The sequence below is a fragment of the Pseudorca crassidens genome, chromosome 10, assembly GCF_039906515.1.
Source record: "Pseudorca crassidens isolate mPseCra1 chromosome 10, mPseCra1.hap1, whole genome shotgun sequence".
Classification (NCBI taxonomy): Eukaryota; Metazoa; Chordata; class Mammalia; order Artiodactyla; family Delphinidae; genus Pseudorca; species Pseudorca crassidens.
The window spans coordinates 31573702-31593264 of NC_090305.1; positions in this window are offsets into that span (position 1 = coordinate 31573702).

The following is a 19563-nucleotide window of genomic DNA, read 5'->3' on the forward strand; positions in this document are numbered from 1 at the left end:
CAGGAGGGGGAAAAAAAAAAAACACTTTGCCTTGAAGCAATGCATTCTCTTGGCAGCTCTAGGGAGCCTGGCAATGTTGAGACCTTTCCTGGCAGCGCTAAGAAGATGAGCTGGTTGGTTGTGGTGGTGTGTTTAGAAGTTTAGAAGCAAAAAGAGCACGGGTTTGCGGGAGGTGGGTCTGGACTGGGTTGGCGGGGGGAGGGGGGTGACAGGACCTCCAGATAGGTTCTCTTCTCTACTGTAAATTACAAGCCTGCTTTTTTAAATTTCCTTTCCCAGAACAATGTTATTCATTCAATTCCAAAGTAAACATTGGGCTTAGATACTCAACAGTTTGGGAGAACAAACTGTCCTCGTTGTTAAGGTCTCTACCTGTCAGGGGCTGATTAAACCCATATATCTTCATGGCAGCCATCGGCAGCCGTCGGGGGCTGTGAGGAAGGACCAGGCACCAGCCCCTCTTTCCCCCACGGGTGAGGGCAGCCCCTCGGTGCCAGCCCTGGGCTCGGGGCTTCCCCTTTCTCCCGAGAGGCTACAGTAGGGTGTCTGTTCAGGGCTCCGGCCTGACCCTGAACCTTTGGGATAAGGGGACAGATTAGAGGAAGTGCTGAGGCCCCGAGGGCACCGGGAAAGAGAGAGGAGGAGGGGAAAGTGGTGTTTGAACCGCCTTCAAAGTGATAGATGTTTGTACTATAGAAAAGCTGATTTGGGGAGAAATGCAAGCCTTGGGTGGTAAATCATGCGATCCGACGTTGGAGCTGAGAATATGGAAGCCCATTTCCTTTCTCCTAGGGGAAGGCTGCTTAATTAAGAGATCTCCGGGTACGCGACTTCCTCATAAATTTTAGAGAGCTGTAAAACTCGAGTGTGTGTGTGTGTGTGTGTGCGCTCACGTGTGAGCAGGGTAGGCAAAGAAGAGCACGTTTGGAGCTCTGTTCGGAATGGCAGGCACACCACTGCTCGCCCTTTGGTGTCTCAGTTTCCCCACGTGGGGAATGACAGTCACGTGCTGCGTCTCACACCCTAGCTCTCAGTAAGCATCAAGGTACTAGGCTGGAAAGCTCCTGGCGCTCTGATTGCTGAGTGAACGGATGGGAGGGGGCCGGCGCCCACAGGGAGAGAAGGGAAGGAGGGTTTGACCCCACTGCCTGTGTTGGGTGGGGTGGACCCCGAGCCTGGCCCCAGGCCCCAGATGACAGTTTCAGATGGCAGGGAGCAAGGCTTCCCTCCTCCCCAGCCCTGATCCCAGGGATGCCACCGGCTCTCGGGTGAGCCTTCCTCGGAAACCCGTGGCTGGAATCTTAGGTTTCCTGCTCTCTTCTAAGGTTAATTTCCCAAGTACAGTCCGTTTCTCTTCCAGAAGAACTTGCTTCCCCCCTTGGTTTATCTGATGGTGGGAATCTCAGGGAGCAGCCTGTCACCTGTCATCTTCCGAAGTGAAGGTTAACAGCTGGGGAGCTGCGAGGGGGTATCCTGAGGGGCCAGTGATGCCACCCATGGTAGGGGCAATGCAAGCGAGATATGGGAGGCCAGGAAGGGAAGAAAAGCCATCTCTCCTTGAACAACTCAAGCTAAGTCAAGCTTGTGCTGACATGGAAAGAAAATCCTCTTATGTGGCACGTTCCCTCCACAGCGCACTTCAACTCTCATTACCTTGGATCCCACGGCGTCCCAGAGGACGGAACACGGAAGGCCAGAGTATCGTCCCACGCTGCAGAGGGACAGCTGAGCTGAGGAAACGGAAAGTAGCAGCCTGTTGTAGATCATGCTGACAAGTTGGTAAATCCAGTCCCCTGACCCGCTTCCGCCAGGCCCTTGTCACACGTTGGGTCAGCCAGTGTCAGCACAGCGTCAGCTTGCAAGGGCTGGGGCGATGCTTTGTTTCCGGACCACTCATTAATGACACTGTAAAACAGGATGCGATAAACGCATGGAAGCTGCTGACTTCCGTGGCTCCGATGCCCTTGACGTAGGGCGGATCCCCGGCAGTGATTCCCAGTGTCTGGGATGGTTTGGGTGCCCCCTGGACTCCCAGCCGACCTGCTTAGTTCCTTTAAGCCCTAGATTCCATTTAGTGGGGAGCGCTGGTGAGGATCACATTAGGCATGTCTGTGAGCATGCCAGGCGGGGTTGGTCTCCCAGGACACACTGGCTTCACTCTTCCAGAAAATGGGAACACACATCTGAGCCAAACAACTGGCCTGCTGCGGCCCTACCCTAAGCCTTACTTGTTGAGGAAACAAGATAAGAATGCTGGCGCTTGGTTTGCTCGTGGCGCTGCTTCCTTCAAAGAAAATAATGCCAAGGAGACAGAGAATGGGGATCCAGACACTGAAGTGAGGTCTGGTGCCACAGGAAGAGAGCTGAGGTTTCCAAAATATTCCAGCCCGAAGCGTGCTCTCCTTAGGTCCATGGTCCCATCACATTACTGTTGATTTTTTTTTTTTGCCTATTTGGTTTTTTCTACAATAAATATACATTGTATTTATACACACACAAATATGTATAATGCATGATACAATAAAATGTTTTTAAAAGAAAACTCACATATAGAGCACATAAGACCCCTGGTTCTTTTCCTTTCCTTGCACTCAGGTGCCTTACAAAGTAGGTTAAAGTTATGACAACTTTGTTTAGACAGACCTTTTGGAAGCATTATACGGTTTAACTGATGAATGTATACTGACCATCTCGCCTGCGTTGAGCACTGCACCATCTTGTGGTGACACAGAGGTGAATTACTCACCCTCCCTGATCAACACCACACCACTCAAAACAAAGCCCTGCATGTTCTTTACACCTTCTACCTCTAGAATGTGTTGGAGACCTAAAGACCCACCCCAGACTTCTGCCTGGCCAGTAAAATGTACTGGATGTAGGCCTGGACCAGGAGTCAGATAGGAGGACTACAGTGCTGGCTGCGTAACTCTCTGTGTGACTTTGGGCATATCCCTTCCCCACTCTGGGCTTCAGTTTCCCCATCTGCACCACAACAGGTTGGCCTATAGGATTCCCAAGCTTCCCTCCAGCTGTGTGGTCCTGGGATCTGAACCCCTTCTGGCCCAGGTCTGTCCTGGAGTCCCCCATCCCCTGTCGTGTGCTGTCTGGGCCTAGGGCTCACCTCAGTGACCCCCCCACCCCCCGCTTGTCCGCGCTGGGGACCCGGGTGGTGTGGCTGGCTTTCCTGCTGCTCTGCGTCCAGAGCACACAGCCTTCCAGAAGGTGAGGGATGGCCTGTCCTCCTCCCCTGGCCTCCTTGCTGTCTCCAGCCCTTCGTGCAGAACGACGAAGGTGAAATGCAGTACAAAGAAGACCCAAAACACACACATTTGAAGGAAATATGCATCAAAGGCAGAGAAGGATGGGTGTCCAACTACAACACACTTTGCTGAATTATGGGCCAAAGTTTCAACTAGACATAGGCCCCCGTTTTCCATATCTGCATGAGAAATAAGAGATGCCTGCTCCGAGCTGGTATTTGCCCCTAACATTTAGCAGTGTGTCCCTCTGAATGTACACACCTACCCAAATTCACCGTATCTACATATCGACGTCAGTGGAAAGTTCTCTGACCTAGAAAACCTGCTTCAGGTCCCTCTACTGACCAACTGGTGACTTTGAGCCCATCACCACCACTCTCAGGGCCTCAGATTCTCCTTTACACACTGGAGGAGCCCCACTACATCCTCCCTACATGGATCTCCAAGGCCCTTCCAGCCCTGACTGCTGGGATGCACAGGGCTGCAGGTGAGCCTGGCTCTGGCGGCACCACAGCCCCAGGGCATGGAGCAATGGCCCCAGCTGGCCTCCGAGGTGGTAACCAGTCACTGCTGGGTGGCATGGTGACATGATTCAGGGCTCTGCTGTCCTCAGTTCTGCGTATTTTGGAGGCCTCCCTGAAGATCTTTGGGGTAGCCAGCATTGCCCCATACCTTCCTCTGATCCCTGCGGAAACAATGTGGCCACATCGCAAGGCCTTTGAGAGAGATCTAAGGCTCCATGTGGGCCCCGCCAGTATCCCAGAGGCCCAGCTGACCTCCCACAGCTCGATTTGCCATAGACGAGCCCAGGGTATGCCTTCTGTTTCCACACAACTATTAGCACGGCCTCAGCTCACACTGAAGTGGGATCCACTTTGGAAGATAAATATCTGGTGACCCTGCCCTTGAGGTAGAGTGGCCTTCCCGGAAGCAAGAGTCTGGATCTCAGCTCACCAAGTGTGGGTGTACAGACCCACTCTAGGCCAAAACGTGAGGAGCGCTATAGGGGTTAGGGTCTTCTCGTGCCCCCACCTAATCTGCAGCAGCCCAGTCTGAGGCACTGCTCCACACCCTTCCCAGTCATCCGCATCTCAGATTTACACATTCTCCTAGAACTGGTTCTCAAAGTATGGTTCCCGGACCAGCATCGTCAGCATCACCTGGGAACTTGCTAGAAATTCAGGGTCCCCAGATCTATCAGATGAGGAACTCAGGGGGTGGGGCCCAGCAATCTGTGTTTCAACAGACCCTCCAGGAGATGCAGACACCTATAGGAGAATGAGAACTGCTGCCCTAGACAATGTGAGAACTGACCTCGAAATTCCCCAGGCCTGTGCTTCCTCCACTTCCTGTTACAGATGGAGATGCTGGGAGCAGTGGAAGCGACGCTGCAGCCTGAATTCCCACACAATGCTCCCTACACCTCACCTGGATTGCATCCGACCGCCTGTGTTTCAGTCCCTCAGGAATGAGGTGTCAGGTTGGTCTGCTGGGCTGTCACCCCAGCGAGATCCTTTCTCCTCTGGGCCTCAGATTCCTCATCAAAACAACTGAGGAAAAAAAAAGAAAAAAAAAACAACTGAGGGATTTGCTCAGATGATCTTTAAGGTCCCTTCCAGGTGTGACATTCTTTCTTTGTTCATAAATCTTCCTCCAGATGACGTCCACACTTCATGGGAGCCTCAGGGCTCAGGCTGTGATGAGATGATTACAGATAATATTTCAAGGCAGAGGGGCTTCTGGTGACCCTCAAATCCATCTTGGAATCAGGTGGATTTCAGAAACTTGAAAGAGGCTCAAGGGCAGACCCTCAACCTTGGCACTACTGGAAATTTTGCACCGATAATTCTTTGTTGAGGGACCATCCTGTGCACAGTAGGATATTTCGAAGCATCCCTGGCCTCTACCCACTAGATGCCAGTAGCACCCCCAAGTTGTGACAGCTGAAGGTGTCTTCAGGCATTGCCGCATGTGCCCCGGTTGGGGGATGTGGTGCGGGGGCAGTCACTCTCAGACGAGAATCCTGCCCCATAGCCTCTCTGGGCTGCGAGCACTCCTACTCTGCTCCCCAAATTTTCCCCCATCCTCTCCCAGGGCAGGAATCTCCCACAAGGCTGGCTCTGCTTACAGGTGTCAGCAGGGATGCTAAATGATTTGGGAGCCCTACCAGCGCTGCTTCCACACCAGCCCTACCCAGGCAAGAACGTTCATCCAGTCCATTCACAGTTGAGGGCTGCATTCTCCTGTCATCACCACTTCCTAATTATGCAACCTTGTACAAGTTCCCCAACCTCTCAGAGGCCCACTTTTCTCATCTGCAAAACAGGAACAATCCTCTCTACCTAGCTGGTACTATGATGTGGCTTAAATGGGATGTACATAGAGCACCTGTCTGCTTGGACTCAACGATGGTATAATAGATGAGAAATGGGAGTCAGTCTTTCTTTCTGCATCCAAATTGCAATTTTGTCTTCAATCCACAAAGGTAGATTTGCCCCAGCAGAGCTTCTGCTGGTTTTGTTTGGATTTTCTTCCCCAGCGATCGTAGCTGCCTGCCACCGTTGACAGATAAAGCTGGAAGGACACTTCTCAGCAGCTTTGGGGGATGAAGAGAACTTAGTTATGTGGATCTATGCCCGGCCCAGCCTGAGGGAACAGAGGAACCCAGACCATAGACTCGAGGCCTCAGGGCCAGACAGGACATGAAGGAAGGATAAGATGGGAGGGCCTGGGGGCCTGGGCAGGCACCGGGCATCCTTTTTAAGGGGAACCACCTCTAATCAGCTCCAGACAGTTGTTCCACATGGGAACGTGGACAGAGGTTGTCATGGCTTCCTCTTATTCATGGGAAACTGAAAATCTGCTTTTTTTTTTTTTTTCAGTACGCAGGCCTCTCACTGTTGTGGCCTCTCCCATTGTGGAGCGCAGGCTCCGAACGCACAGGCCCAGCGGCCATGGCTTACGGGCCCAGCCGCTCCGCGGCATGTGGGATCCTCCCGGACCGGGACATGAACCCGCGTCCCCTGCATCGGCAGGCGGACTCTCAACCACTGCGCCACCAGGGAAGCCCGAAAATCTGCATTTTTATATGAAATTTCCAGATTTTGAAAAAAAAACAATGTGTCAGTTTAAAGCCTCTGGTCGAGAGAGATCCCAAAATAACTCAGTAACTTAATAGTCACTCAGAACAATCCTATGAAATATGTGCTGTGATTATCCCAATTTTATATTGAGGAAACTGAGGCACAGAAAGGTTAACTCACTGGCCCGAGGTCACACAGTTAGAAGTAGGTCGGGGGAGAGCCCTGCACAGGAGAGGTGAAGGGAGGCCCTGTGTTGAATAAAAGGAGACAGAGCCAATTTTTCTACCATAACAGTAAATTGGCCCCAAATTAAGCCAATACCCAGTTCTTATTGCTTCTGCAAGGAATTAATAAACCATGACATCTCCTGAAATGGGGGAAGGCCAGCTGCTCAGAGAATGTCAGAAAGCCCTTTACGGGCCTGGAGCTGTTCTGCCTTAGCAAGTAAAACGATTATGCCACAAACATGCAGAGAGGGGAACACAGCGGGGCCTGCTGACGCCTGTGCCCGCTCCTGGCTCGGCTCAAAAGCGTGCCCACCGCTAGGAGACAAGGCTTCGCAGTAGCCAGCTCCCGGGCATTAATGGATGCGGCCTCCCAGAGAACATTCTGGAATATGTTAGGTTCATATTTTGCAGGTAGTGTGCCAAGTCATTCCCTTATTCTGCCTATTAGATGGTTAGTTTCCTTTTTCCAGTTAAAGGATTAACTAGAATTACCAGTAATCATGAGCTTCCCCCAAGGACAGGTCAAAGGAAATTAATGGAAACTGCAGGAGTGGGGACATGGGTTTGCTCCACAAGAGGAATTCCTGACTGGGAGGATTGTCCCTGGCATGGGTTACCAGGCGGTGGAATTAGAACCCATCACGGAATCCGGGCAGAGCTGGAAATTCCTACAGGCCCTGGCTTGGAGAGGAAGTTACAGGCAAATAAGAGAGCGGAAGGGAGGCTGGTTCGAAACTTTACTGTGAAAAGTTTTAGAAACTTGGAGGTGAAGGGAGCTTTTGAAATATTCCAGCCTGACCCCTTAACCTATAGAGGAGAAAACTGTGTCCAGAGTTGGACAGGGACTTGCTAAGATCACACATGTAAGTAACCAGTAAAGCTGGAACTCGGGGCCCTGGTCCAGCCATAGTTTCCCAACTTTGAGCTGATAAAGTTCACCAGAGATGAGACTACAGGCTCCCAATATCCTCAGTTTGTCCATCTATAAAATGGATTGTTAGACTTAGCACATCATAATGCAGTTGTCTCCTTACATGTCTCTTCCCTCTCTAGGCTGAAGATGAATGCCTCAAGGATGGAGACCAAGACTTCCTCACCTAAAAAGGATAGGTGTCCTCCATGCGGCCCGGCATATAATGGGCCCTCAGTAAGTCTTGCGGAATTGGGTGAATAGTCACCTTCGAAGGTGCTGAGGCTTATCTCACATGTGTACATGATCTCTCTGAAGTGCTGGACAAGATGGATCATTGCTGCCATTGGAGCAGATAAGAGACCTGGGTTCTGGGAGCTACATCAAACAGAGCAAATGCTATTGATATTTGTTAAATCTAGGCAACGGGTATAGGAGCGTTCATTACACTATTCATTGTATTCAAAAGGATTCATTTTACTTTTCTGTTAGTTTGAACATTTTCCTAAAAATAGTCCAAAAAAATTAATAGCAACCTAAAGCTTATTCCTAAAAAAGCACATGCCCATGAAGCTTGGTTCTAGAAAATAGCTACCTCATTCATTCAGTAGATGTCTATTGTTGCTAATGGGATGAATGTTGCCGGTTCTTTTTTTTTTCTTTTTTCTGCTGCACTGCACAGCCTGCAGGATCTTAGTTCCCCAACCGAGGATTGAACCCACGCACCTTGCAGTGGAAGCGTGGAGTCTTAACCACTGCACCGCCAGGAAGTCCTGTTCCTGATTCTTTGGTGATGCAGAAGTGAAGTAGACTCAGTCCCTGCCCTCAAGGAATCTGATAGGAAATGAGACTCAGGCGACACTGCCACAAAACAAGGCAGATGTGAGGGCAGGGGAGACATGTGGAGAGCTGGGGCAGCCAAGGTCCAGCCACGGACCCACACCCTGACCGGCACCACTGACTCTAACCCATCGCACACGCACAGTCACACCACAAGCAGGTGTGGAGGCAACCAAAGGCTGACCAGGATGCCCCGCAACGAGGAGAGCTTGGGACCCTTCACCACCACCACCCTCATTTCCTGCTCTAGAATATTTGCACAGATGATCCATGAGGTTTAAGTGAAACAAAGAGGGAAATGAGCCCCAAAATGGCACACGCGTGTGGATGGGGGAGAGCAGGGTCACCGCTGTGGGGTGGTGTTTTGGAAGGGGGAGGGGAGCCGTGTTTATGGGTTTATGATATGGTTAAGAATGCCACTACCACAGCAGGGCACCCCGGGTCCGGGGTCACGATCGATGGGCATATTTGTAAGCTCTGGGCTGCAGCATGAGAGCATAGGAAAGCACCAGGTTTAGAGTCAGGCGGCACTAGATCCAAATGTGAGCTCTACCACTTACTGGCAGTGTCCAGCAAGTTGCTTAGCCTCACTTTTCCCACCTGTAAAATGGGGTTAACAATGAGTATCTGCTTCACAAGGCTTGGGCAGGTGGCTGCCTAACTCAGCCTCGCATAGAGTGGGTGCTCGGTAAACGTTCCCTAACCCACCCACTCTTGCCCCTCGACAAGGGCACCTTTTAGTTTCTTCAACTATAATATCAAGAGAGTTGCAATGATGGCCTCAGAGTTCCTGCTCCATGATTTTTACGCTGTCTGCTACCAACCCGAGCCCCTGGCAGGCATTCCCAGAGGTTGATGGACTAAACAGACATGCACTGCCCCAAGCCAGAAGCTGTATCCACTCCTCTGTCTGGTGGAACAAGAGACCCAGCTGTCCTCCCGGAGAGCAGCCGAGGACTAGAGGGCAAGGGGGCAGCCAACAGAAGCTTAACAGCAGAGAAGTGAACTCGGGGGAAGGAAGCTGAGGGCAGAAATGGCAAAGCCAGATCTGTGTGGATAGAACCCCCAGAGATCACAAAATCCATCCCACTTAAGACCGCATTATGCCCTTCAGAGAACACAGGCTACTTTTAAAGACCTACAAAAACTAGACAACCCCTGACCCTGTCACTGTAAATTACCAACCATGCTGTCCTTAAAAGTCAGAGACAGAGAGAGGGAAAAAAAAGTAATTGGTCTATAGTTTCAAGCTAAAATATCCAAGCCTCAGGTAAATGGACAGCTCAGGGTTTCAGCCAGGACCCTCCAGGAGCTGCCTGCCCTCCCCATGAAGGGCCACGAGTTACTCAGAGGACCCTTTGCTTAGTCTCCCTCCTCTGGCTCCAGGCTCACTAGAGATGGTGAACAGCTGTTTGCTATTCTGAGTGGAGAAGACTTTTATATACTTGACGACATATTAAATCATATCTTAATGATGACTGGGAAGACTTCTTGTTACAGCTACCGCATGGATAAAACGTGATGGGCCGTCCAGCACTGATGTTAATTTCATCTGGGCTGTGGACATGCGGGCACATGGCAGAAATTGAACAAGTAAAATCATTTGGTTTTTAACTTTGTCTTTAGGCAGAGAGACTGTTAAAAAAAATGTACATTTCTTGAAAAGACTAAAATATTAGAAGCAGCCTAGTTTGGGGTGGTGGAAAGGTAGGTGGATTTCCTTTCTACGTATTTTCTAAATTATCTACCATTGAGCATGAATAATTTTTACAACCTGGAAAAGAGAAATGATGTATTCTTCCAAACCCATGTGGGTTTTTTGAGCAGGCCGTTTATACCTGCTGAGATTTTAATTCAGGGCTGTTTTTGAGATGGTGGTGAGACAGAAGTAGCAGAGAAGCTAAAGGAGAAAAGTCCGGAAGGAAAGGTAGCAAATTCCCCAGCAAGCACATAGTGGGCACACAACAATGATTTGCAGGAAGCTATTACTTGCCCAGTATGTCTTAAACTCAAAAAGCTTCCCTTTATCTCAAGAAAATAGTAGTTGGCAGACAGACACAGCGTCACCTGAGGAGGCTTTAGAAGGAGCGATGTGTGTTAGAAGGCCTCTGACTATTCCTTTTATTTAGTTATTTAGTTACTTAGTTCCATGGGGTCTTAGTTGCGGCAGGCAGGCTCCTTAGTTGTGACACATGGGTTCCTTAGTTGTGGCACGTGAACTCTTAGCTGCGGCATGGGAACTCTTAGTTGCGGCATGCGAACTCTCAGTTATGGCATGCGTGTGGGATCTAGTTCCCTAACCAGGGACCAAACCCGGGCCCCCCGCATTGGGAGCGCGGAGTCTTACCCACTGCGCCACCAGGGAAGTCCCAAGGCCTCTGACTATTCTTACCATCGAGTTAAAAAGTGTCTCTAGCTTCTGGAGTATGACTCAGGTTTACGGGGATACCCACATTTGCATGGGATAGAGGAATCCCCCAGACATGAATGCACTCTCCAAAAAAACACGAGCTAGAGAAATGTTGATAATAAAATGTTAAATGAAGAAAGCAAGTCATAAAATTCTATGTATACTAGGATCACAACTATGGAAACATTATATTCATAGAGACAAGGTCTCAAAAAAGTCAAAATAGTTGCTATTTGGGGGTAGTTGAATAATAGGTAAGATGTTTTTTAAGTTCTTAGTGTAACTGTTAGCCATTCAGGGGTTTCAGCCAACACTTTATGAAACATTTCAAGCTTACAGCAAAGTTGAGAGGATTCTACAGCGACTCCCCCTTTACCTGCCACATAGATTCTGCCTTTAATGCTGCTTAGTTTTTAAACTATTTAAATTGTTTTACATTGTTTTCCATTGTGTGATATTTGGCATTTACATTAACATGTGTACGTTATAAAGCCTAATTATAAAATGAACACCTAAGAACCCATCACCCGACTTAGGAACCAAAACATCACCTTCTGTTTTGCATCTCCCCGTGTGCTCTTTCCTGTTCCCAATCCACTTGCCTTCCCCCGGGAGCAGACATGTCCTCAACTGTGGGTTGATCGTCATCCTTGCCTTTCTCACAGCTGTTGCGTGCATCTGCGCTGGCCAGGGCGGGCCGGGTCACGCTGCAATAACGAAGCAGAGTAACATCTCAACTGCTTAACTCGTCAGCCAAGGTTTGTTTCTGGCTCAAGCAGAATCCACTGCAGGCACAGCTGGCTCTCCAGGACAACTGTCCCGCATCCTTCACAGTCCAGGATGCTTGAATTTTCAGTGCCACCATCTAAATAGGAGGCTCCCCCAGGATCACCTCAGCAGCAAGTAAATGCTTCAGCCCAGGGGGGCATGTGCGTCTTTGACTCACAGCCTATTGACAGAACTAGTCACATGGGCTGAGTCCACTGCAAGGGGATGTTCCCATGTGCCTGGGAGGAGAGGATAACAGGACAGGGGTCAGCTCTAGAAATCTCCATAGTACCCCCAAGGAACATATGGTTTACTTTTTGCTTGGGTTCTCTTAGTTTTTGAGCTTTACCCCTCAAAAAAAAGAAAAAAAGAAAAAATATATATATATATTTATATATTTACATTATATTTATATACAATAAATTATATATATTTATATATATATGGTATACAGTGCTCTGCGATCTGCTTTTCTCATTCACTACCATGTCTCTAAGATTTCTCCATGTTATTGTTGGTAGTTATATTGTCATTCATTTTCATTGGTGTATAATATTCCATGGTGTGAATACTATATCTCAATGTTTTGTCCATCCTCCTATAGGAACACTGGAGTTTCCAGTCTCTTCATATTACAACAATACTGTCAGGGACAGGGTTTCCGGTGCTCGTCACGCTCAGGAGTTTCTCTGGGGCACAGGTTTTTGGGTTTTCTTACAGCTAAATTTTTTTTTCTTTTTTTAAGCAGAGGTCTTCTTAGAAGCCCATACGATTTAAGTTTATTTATTTATGGCTGTGTTGGGTCTTCGTTTCTGTGCGAGGGCTTTCTCTAGTTATGGCAAGCGGGGGCCACTCTTCATCGCGGTGCGCAGGCCTCTCACTATCGCGGCCTTTCTTGTTGCGGAGCACAGGCTCCAGACGCGCAGGCTCAGCGGCCATGGCTCACGGGCCTAGTTGCTCCGCAGCATGTGGGATCCTCCCAGACCAGGGATCGAACCCGTGTACCCTGCATTGGCAGGCAGATTCTCAACCACTGCGCCACCAGGGAAGCCCAACAGCTCAATTTTTTAACATGAAGGAAAAGAAAACAAAGAAGCAAAAGGTGGGACATGTTGCATTGGCATTTTTCCATTTTGCAAAGGGAGGTTGCGACACGGGATTATTTAAAGGGAGAAAAAAGGAAAGGCAGGCAAATGCCAGGGTGCAGAAAGATCACATCTTTTTTTTTTTTTTTTTTGCGGTACGCGGGCCTCTCACTGCCGTGGCCTCTCTCGCCGCGGAGCACAGGCTCCGGACGCGCAGACCCAGCGGCCATGACTCACAGGCCCAGCCGCTCCACGGCACGTGGGATCCTCCCGGACCGGGGCACGAACCCATGTCCCCTGCATCGGCAGGCGGACTCCCAACCACTGCGCCACCAGGGAAGCCCAAGATCACAGCTTTTTATGTTCCTCTTTAACAGGCACAGGTTGGACTGAGGAAGAGTAAGTCAGAGATTAAATCCACGTCTGCATAAAACTGCAATTTACAAAGAAGAAATAAATGATGAACCCACGCAGCTTTCTTTCACACAATTTGGAGTTTTTAAGGCAGTGTTTCTCAACGTCAGGATGTCACCATTTCAAGAGACAACCTGAGTTCCCAGAAGATTTCAACATGAGGTTAATTTTCATTTGCTTCCATTTTGAAAATGAATGCCATACTGTGATATTTTTTTCCTTTTTTTACTGGAGGGAGGCATGTCTTGGAATCAAAGAAATAATGACAAGGTATTTCAACTCTCCAAAGATTGGTAATCACCAGCATATGGCCCTGGAAGGAAATAAATGAAGCAGGGGAAATAAGGCTATTGGTGACCAATTTTGACATGGGCTAAGGAACAACGCTAATCACATAAATTATCCTACCAGTTTCCTAGTAGGATCCCTCATGTTGGCAAGAGACTATGCCCTTGATGAAATTTGTTTGATGTTCAATTCTGGGGGGTAGAAGGAAGAATCTGGCAACCCACCTCTTGACAAGTCAAGAAAGAAACTGGGAGTCGTCCTAAACAGCTTTGGAGTAGATGGTCGATGGACAAATTGGATGAATGTTAGCAGAAGTCTGGGAATCTGTCACCCCTGGTTTTGCTGACAAGAAAGAAGATGGGCTGGGTCTTAGCACTAACCTTAGAAGACCAGGACACAGAGTTGGCCTCTGACCGAGGGCAGAGGAAGAGCTTCCCGAGAGCTTTCTATGGGAAAGGAAAGATGATCGGCTGCCTGTGAATTAGTAGCAGCCATAGCTTGTAATTCAATGGTCAAGAAATGGGGCTCTATCAAGATGAAACAAAAGTAGACATATTGTTCATTGTTGCTGCCACTAATGGGGCATTTCTAAGGGTCATCCACTGTGCACTGTTTCCTCATTTCTCCGGGCAAGCCAGTAAGGTAAGTGGAGTTATCACTCAGGCTTCTTGGTAGCAAGTGACAGAAACCAGCTCCGGGTGGTTTCAGCAGAAAAAGCCGTTTACCGAGAGGATATTGGGCATCTCAGACAATTTCAGGGAATGTTCGGAAAATGGGAAGGAGCCAGCAGAAGCCAGGAGCTGAGTTCAAATCATGAGCAGCTAATGCCATTGCTGGATGGGTATGCCTGGTGCTGCAGCCCTCCCCCCATCCGGAATAGTAAATGTGGCCGCTGCCACTGTCTCTGCAGCTGATGCTGCTAAATTATCCTCCACCTTCCCCGCCTCTGCCTCACATGTCCCAGATTCAGAGTTCTGGGGGGAAGGGTGGGCTTAGTTGAGCCTGGGGTACGTGCCAATGTCCTGAGCCAGCAGGTGGAGGTGGAGGCTGGCAGCCAGCAGGGAGAGGCAAGGGGCTGCCTTTTAAACTTTCTTTCTTTGAAGCCCCCTGCTTCCCACCCAGACCCATATGGGGAGAAATTCCCCAATTGTAGGAAGGATGTTCTGATGCTGGGCAAAGGCAAAAAACGGGCAAGTGTCCCCCAATGTAGGAGTTACTGTTATCCCCATTTACAGATGAGGTGTCCTGACATTTCCTGTCGATGCGTCATGACTGTGGTGATTCCTCACATCCATATCTGCATCAGGCAAAGGAAGAAGTAAGATGCCGCCGAATTAAAATGAGGCAGTGTGTAAATCGTAATGGCTAACATTTTATGGTGCTTTACCAAGTGCATTCATCTATTTGGTTCACTTAAACTTTATCTCCCAACATCCTTGCGTCGATCCTGATAGGTGCAGAGGGTGGCCGTGCTGGTCCTCCCATTTGGTACATCAACACCGAGGCCAGGTGAACTCAATGACTTACTGTGAGTAGAGGCTAAAACTAGATATTTTGACCACAATCTCGTTGCATGTGATTATTTAAGTACTTGGTTGATTTTTTTTTGGTATCTTGCTCCATTTAATGTTTTTAATGGTTATGAAAGCAGGACTTCTCAAACTTTAACGTGCACAGGAATCACCCAGGGATCCTTTTAAAATGCAGATTCTGATTCAGTAGGTCTGAAGTGGAGCAGAACATGCATTTCTGACCAGCTTCCAGAGAATGCTGATGTCTATGGTCCAAGGACCGCATTTTGAATAGTGAAGACTTTTAGAGGGGCTTCCCTGGTGGCACAGTGGTTGCGAGTCCGCCTGCCGTGCGGGGGACGCGGGTTCGTGCCCTGGTCCGGGAGGATCCCACGTGCCGCGGAGCGGCTGCACCCGTGAGCCATGGCCGCTGAGCCTGCGCGTCCGGAGCCTGCGCTCCGCAACGGGAGAGGCCACAGCAGTGAGAGGCCCGCGTACCGCAAAAAAAAAAAAAAAAAGACTTTTAGAGGGTTAGTAATAAGGATGACAAGGAATACATGTTGGAATCTGTATCACACAACTGCTATATTTTAATAACTTAATGAAGAATTATTTGTGGTGTAGGTGAGAATTTTATTTCTTCCAGGTTTTGATCTTTTGTGTTATTTCTTGATTCATTTATAAAATGGAGGTTTGACAGTGCAAGGTATTGCACAGATGAAGTGCTTCTTGTTTCATTAATGTTCTGGTCTAGAAAGAGGCGCAAGCAGAGGGTGACACAACAGCTGGTGGGGCCGGCCATGTTTGGAAATGCAGCGCTACTGCTCAGAAATCTGCCGGTCATCAGAGCGGGAATTTCACAGATAATGTAACTCAGCATGCAGCCCGAGAAATTCAGAAGCAATTCTCTCATCTCAAAAGTAAGCACTCCTGAAAAGTTTATAAACACTCCGTATCCCTGCATGGAGAAACACAAATAGAAGAGAGGAATAACAGAACAGATTAAAAAAACCTTCACGGGGAGAAACAAAAGCCACACGACTCTGAGGGCCTCCATCAAGCTTGAAGAAACAGCTGGACAAAACCCAGCTGCCTTACTGGAGCCAGGTAGGTCACCGATAGCCCCGCAGGATGAAGGTAAGTGAACGGACGGAGACAGTTGAACAGGAGATGAAAACAATGCAAACATAAAGAAAGCAGAGGAGGGTTAATAAAAGTGACGTCTCCTCGTGAAAGTAAACAAAGGCAAAAAGGGAAAGAAGAAAAGAGCAACCAGATGCAAGGTTTGCCTGAAACCGCAGCAGCGGTGGCAGAGCCGGGAACATCAGCTGGGGGCGGGAGGAAGGGCTGCAGATTAGGAAAGGGGAGGTGACACCACCCAGCCCTCAACAGCTGTGTTTGGGGACAGGGGACAATTATTAGAAAGTTATTTTTGTGTTTTCCTTTGTCTCTCGGAGCCACCAGCCGAAGCTCCACATATGTTCATCTGTTTGGGGGCCTGAGAAAACAATGCTGATTTCACCAAAACCCTTGAGTTTTTAAAAATAAGAAAAGAAAACACCCTTCTAAAGCTTCCACGAGTTTCAGTCCTTTTCCAAAATACATATTTCTTTGCAAAAGGATATTACTCCGCAGTGTGGTTTGTTTTTCTCCTCTCTCTGACTAGATTGCCGCGTGTTTACACATCCAAGTAAGAAAACACGGGTGGAATATTTTTACATCCCTAAGTTGTAGCCTTTGAGGGTGGGGAGCATGCCAGGTCTCACCGTTCGGAACAGTGCCGTCCATCACAGAAAGGCTATCCTTCCCCCACAGACTCCAGCCTCCTCAAAGCGCCCCTTCCCACTGCATGACCCACACCCTCCCCGACTCCGCGAGGTGTGACCCGGGCTCTCTGGATGGCCCTGCACTCAGTCCTAAAGAACCAGCCACCTTCCCTCTCACGCTGGGCCATTCTCTTCCCTCCCATTCCCTGTCCTCCTTCTGTGATGTTCTCGTCACCCTTCTTGGTCTGCATTTAGAAACGGTAGATTTTTGCCCCTACCAACTCATCCGCAAGTCCTGTAAACGCCACTCATGTTCTTTTTTTGGCTGCATTGGGTCTTCATTTGCTGCACGCGTGCTTTCTCTAGTTGTGGTGAGCGGGGGCTACTCTTCGTTGCGGTGCGTGAGCTTCTCATTGCAGTGGCTTCTCTAGTTGTGGAGCACAGGCTCTAGGCGTGGGCTTCAGTAGTTGCAGCACGCGGGCTCAGTAGTTGCACTGCGCAGGCTCTAGGGCACGCGGGCTCAGTAGTTGTGATGCACGGGCTTAGTTGTTCCACGGCATGTGGGATCTTCCCAGACCAGGGATCGAACCCGTGTCCTCTGCATTCGCAGGCAGATTCTTAACCACTGTGCCACCAGGGAAGCCCCTCCCTGCCACTGATGTTCTTCAGATTTAATTGCTCCCAGTCTCTGCCTGTAGGTCAACACTGATGGGTGTTATTGTCTAGCTACTTCCTCATGGGAAACTTCAGGCTCTTGTCTCAAGGTGTCGGGGGGAAGAGCTCCCCAGTGTGGCATATGAGGGTGTCATCTATGAGCATCCTATGCAGTAGGGGGATGTCCTCACACACCATGGGGGGTCCCCTCCAAGTCTCTGCTCAAAGCATTATTCCCACCTGCCCATGCTTACCTGCCTCTTATTCAAATCCTACCCATCCTCAAGGTCCCCCTTAGGAGGTAGCTCTCTGAGCCAGCCATCGAAGCTTAGTCTCCCCAAGACACTATGCCCCGAAGGTGAGTTCCAGAAGCTTCTAACTCTGGGCAAGTCCAGAGCTCACCTCATGCAAGATCCATGTGTAACTGGACACTGTGGCCTCAACACTCTGAATTGAAGAGTCTCACATCTGCACTGCCGGGGCTGCCTGCTCTGTGCTAGACCCACCTTTGGCCCTGCAGGTAGGAGGCAGACCTGGGAGGGAGTCTTTCCGTGTGTGGCCCCCAGATATTTCATCTTTTCTTGGCTGATCACTGGGGAGTGGGAGGAGAGGGACTACAGACTCGGCTTGATCTCCAGGGCGATGGTCAGGTGTGGTTATGTTAGACACTCTGGTTTTTCCTTTCTGAAATCCCATCAGACTGTAGAATAGCATGGTCTACTGCTGACCCATGTCCACGCTGTCTATCCAGCACCCACATCCTCCACGAATCATCCCATGACCCTAATCCCTACAGATGTCTCCTGTCTATGAAGCCCTAGAGCAGGAGTAGGGAAACCGTAGCCCACAGGCCAAACATGGCCTGCCATCTGTTCTTTCAAATAAAGTTTTATTGTAACACAGCTACACTCATCCATAGCCATTGCCTGTGGCTGCTTTTGTGCAACAGTGGCAGAGCTGAGTAGTCACAGCAGAGCCCATATGGCCCACGAAGATCAAATATCAAAATATTTTCTATCTGACCTTTATGGGAAGAGTTGTCCAAGGCCCACCTGGGAGTATCTTCCATCACAATTTAACACTAAATACTTTGTGGTTTTCTGTGTAGTTATCTCATGTCTCCAATAAACACTTAAGAGCTCTGAAAAGCAGGGATGACATATACCATGTGCTCCGTTGTGTCTCTATCCTAAGGGCTTGGCATAGTGATGGTAATAACAAATACACAATTATTAAATAGCTGTGTCAGAATGCTTTCCCCTTCAGGTCAGAGAAACACTCTCTCAGACTCAAATAATCATGGTACTTCAGAACCATTTTTTTTTTAGATTCCATATATATGTTTTAGCATACGGTATTTGTTTTTCTCTTTCTGACTTACTTCACTCTGTATGACAGTAAAGCAATTATACTCCGATAAAGATGTTAAAAAGATAATAATCATCATGGTATTATTGTTTCACAGAACAAGAAGTCCAGAGGGAGGGAAGAGGTCAGTGGTGACAGATTCAGCCCCTCAACCCAAGTTCTCTTCATTTCTCTGCTCTTTCAGCAGCAGTGCTGGAGGCATCCCAATACTATTTCCCCTCATGGTCTCAAAATGGTTGCCAACAGCACCTGGAGCAACATGCTTCCCTGTTCACATCCAGTAAGGTGGAAGGAGAGGGCCGGTGGGACAGGCTGCTATTTCCCAGAAGCCCAGAGCTTCTCCCCGGAGTCTCATTGACCCAAATTGGCTCACACCTGCCAAGTGGAGTGGAATTAGCATGACTGACTTAGGCTGCCTAATCATCTGGGTGCAATGGATGTTGGGGAGTCAACCACAGGGTTCCCACAACTGAAACGACAAAAATCGTCTTGTCACATCTTCACGTCCCAGTATACAATGTTTTGAAATATTTCAAAACCAAAGCCAGATTGGAATTTAATCACTAAAATCGTGGTGTATTTTGTGTGTCACCTGTTCCTCGTGGCAACATTAAAACTGTTGTGAACATTCACTTAGTCCTGTGGTTCCCCAACACACGCAGGCTCTACCTTCTGGAATTTCACCTAAGATGACCCCAGAACATATACTCTCCACATATTACACATTTATATTTCAAACCCAAAACACCTAATGCCAATATATTCTATTAGTAAACTTTTAATTTACTAAGCCACAGAGATTTCCCCCCAAGACTTTCATTTCTAGAACATTGAAACAGGAGCCTTTTCCACACCCCAACCCTGCAGCTAACTGGGATTCCAAAGGACCCTGACAACCATTTAAGGTCAAAGGAATATACCTGATACATCTATGAATGAAATGTTCAGCCTGCTTTAACATTCTGCTAACTAGCTCAGA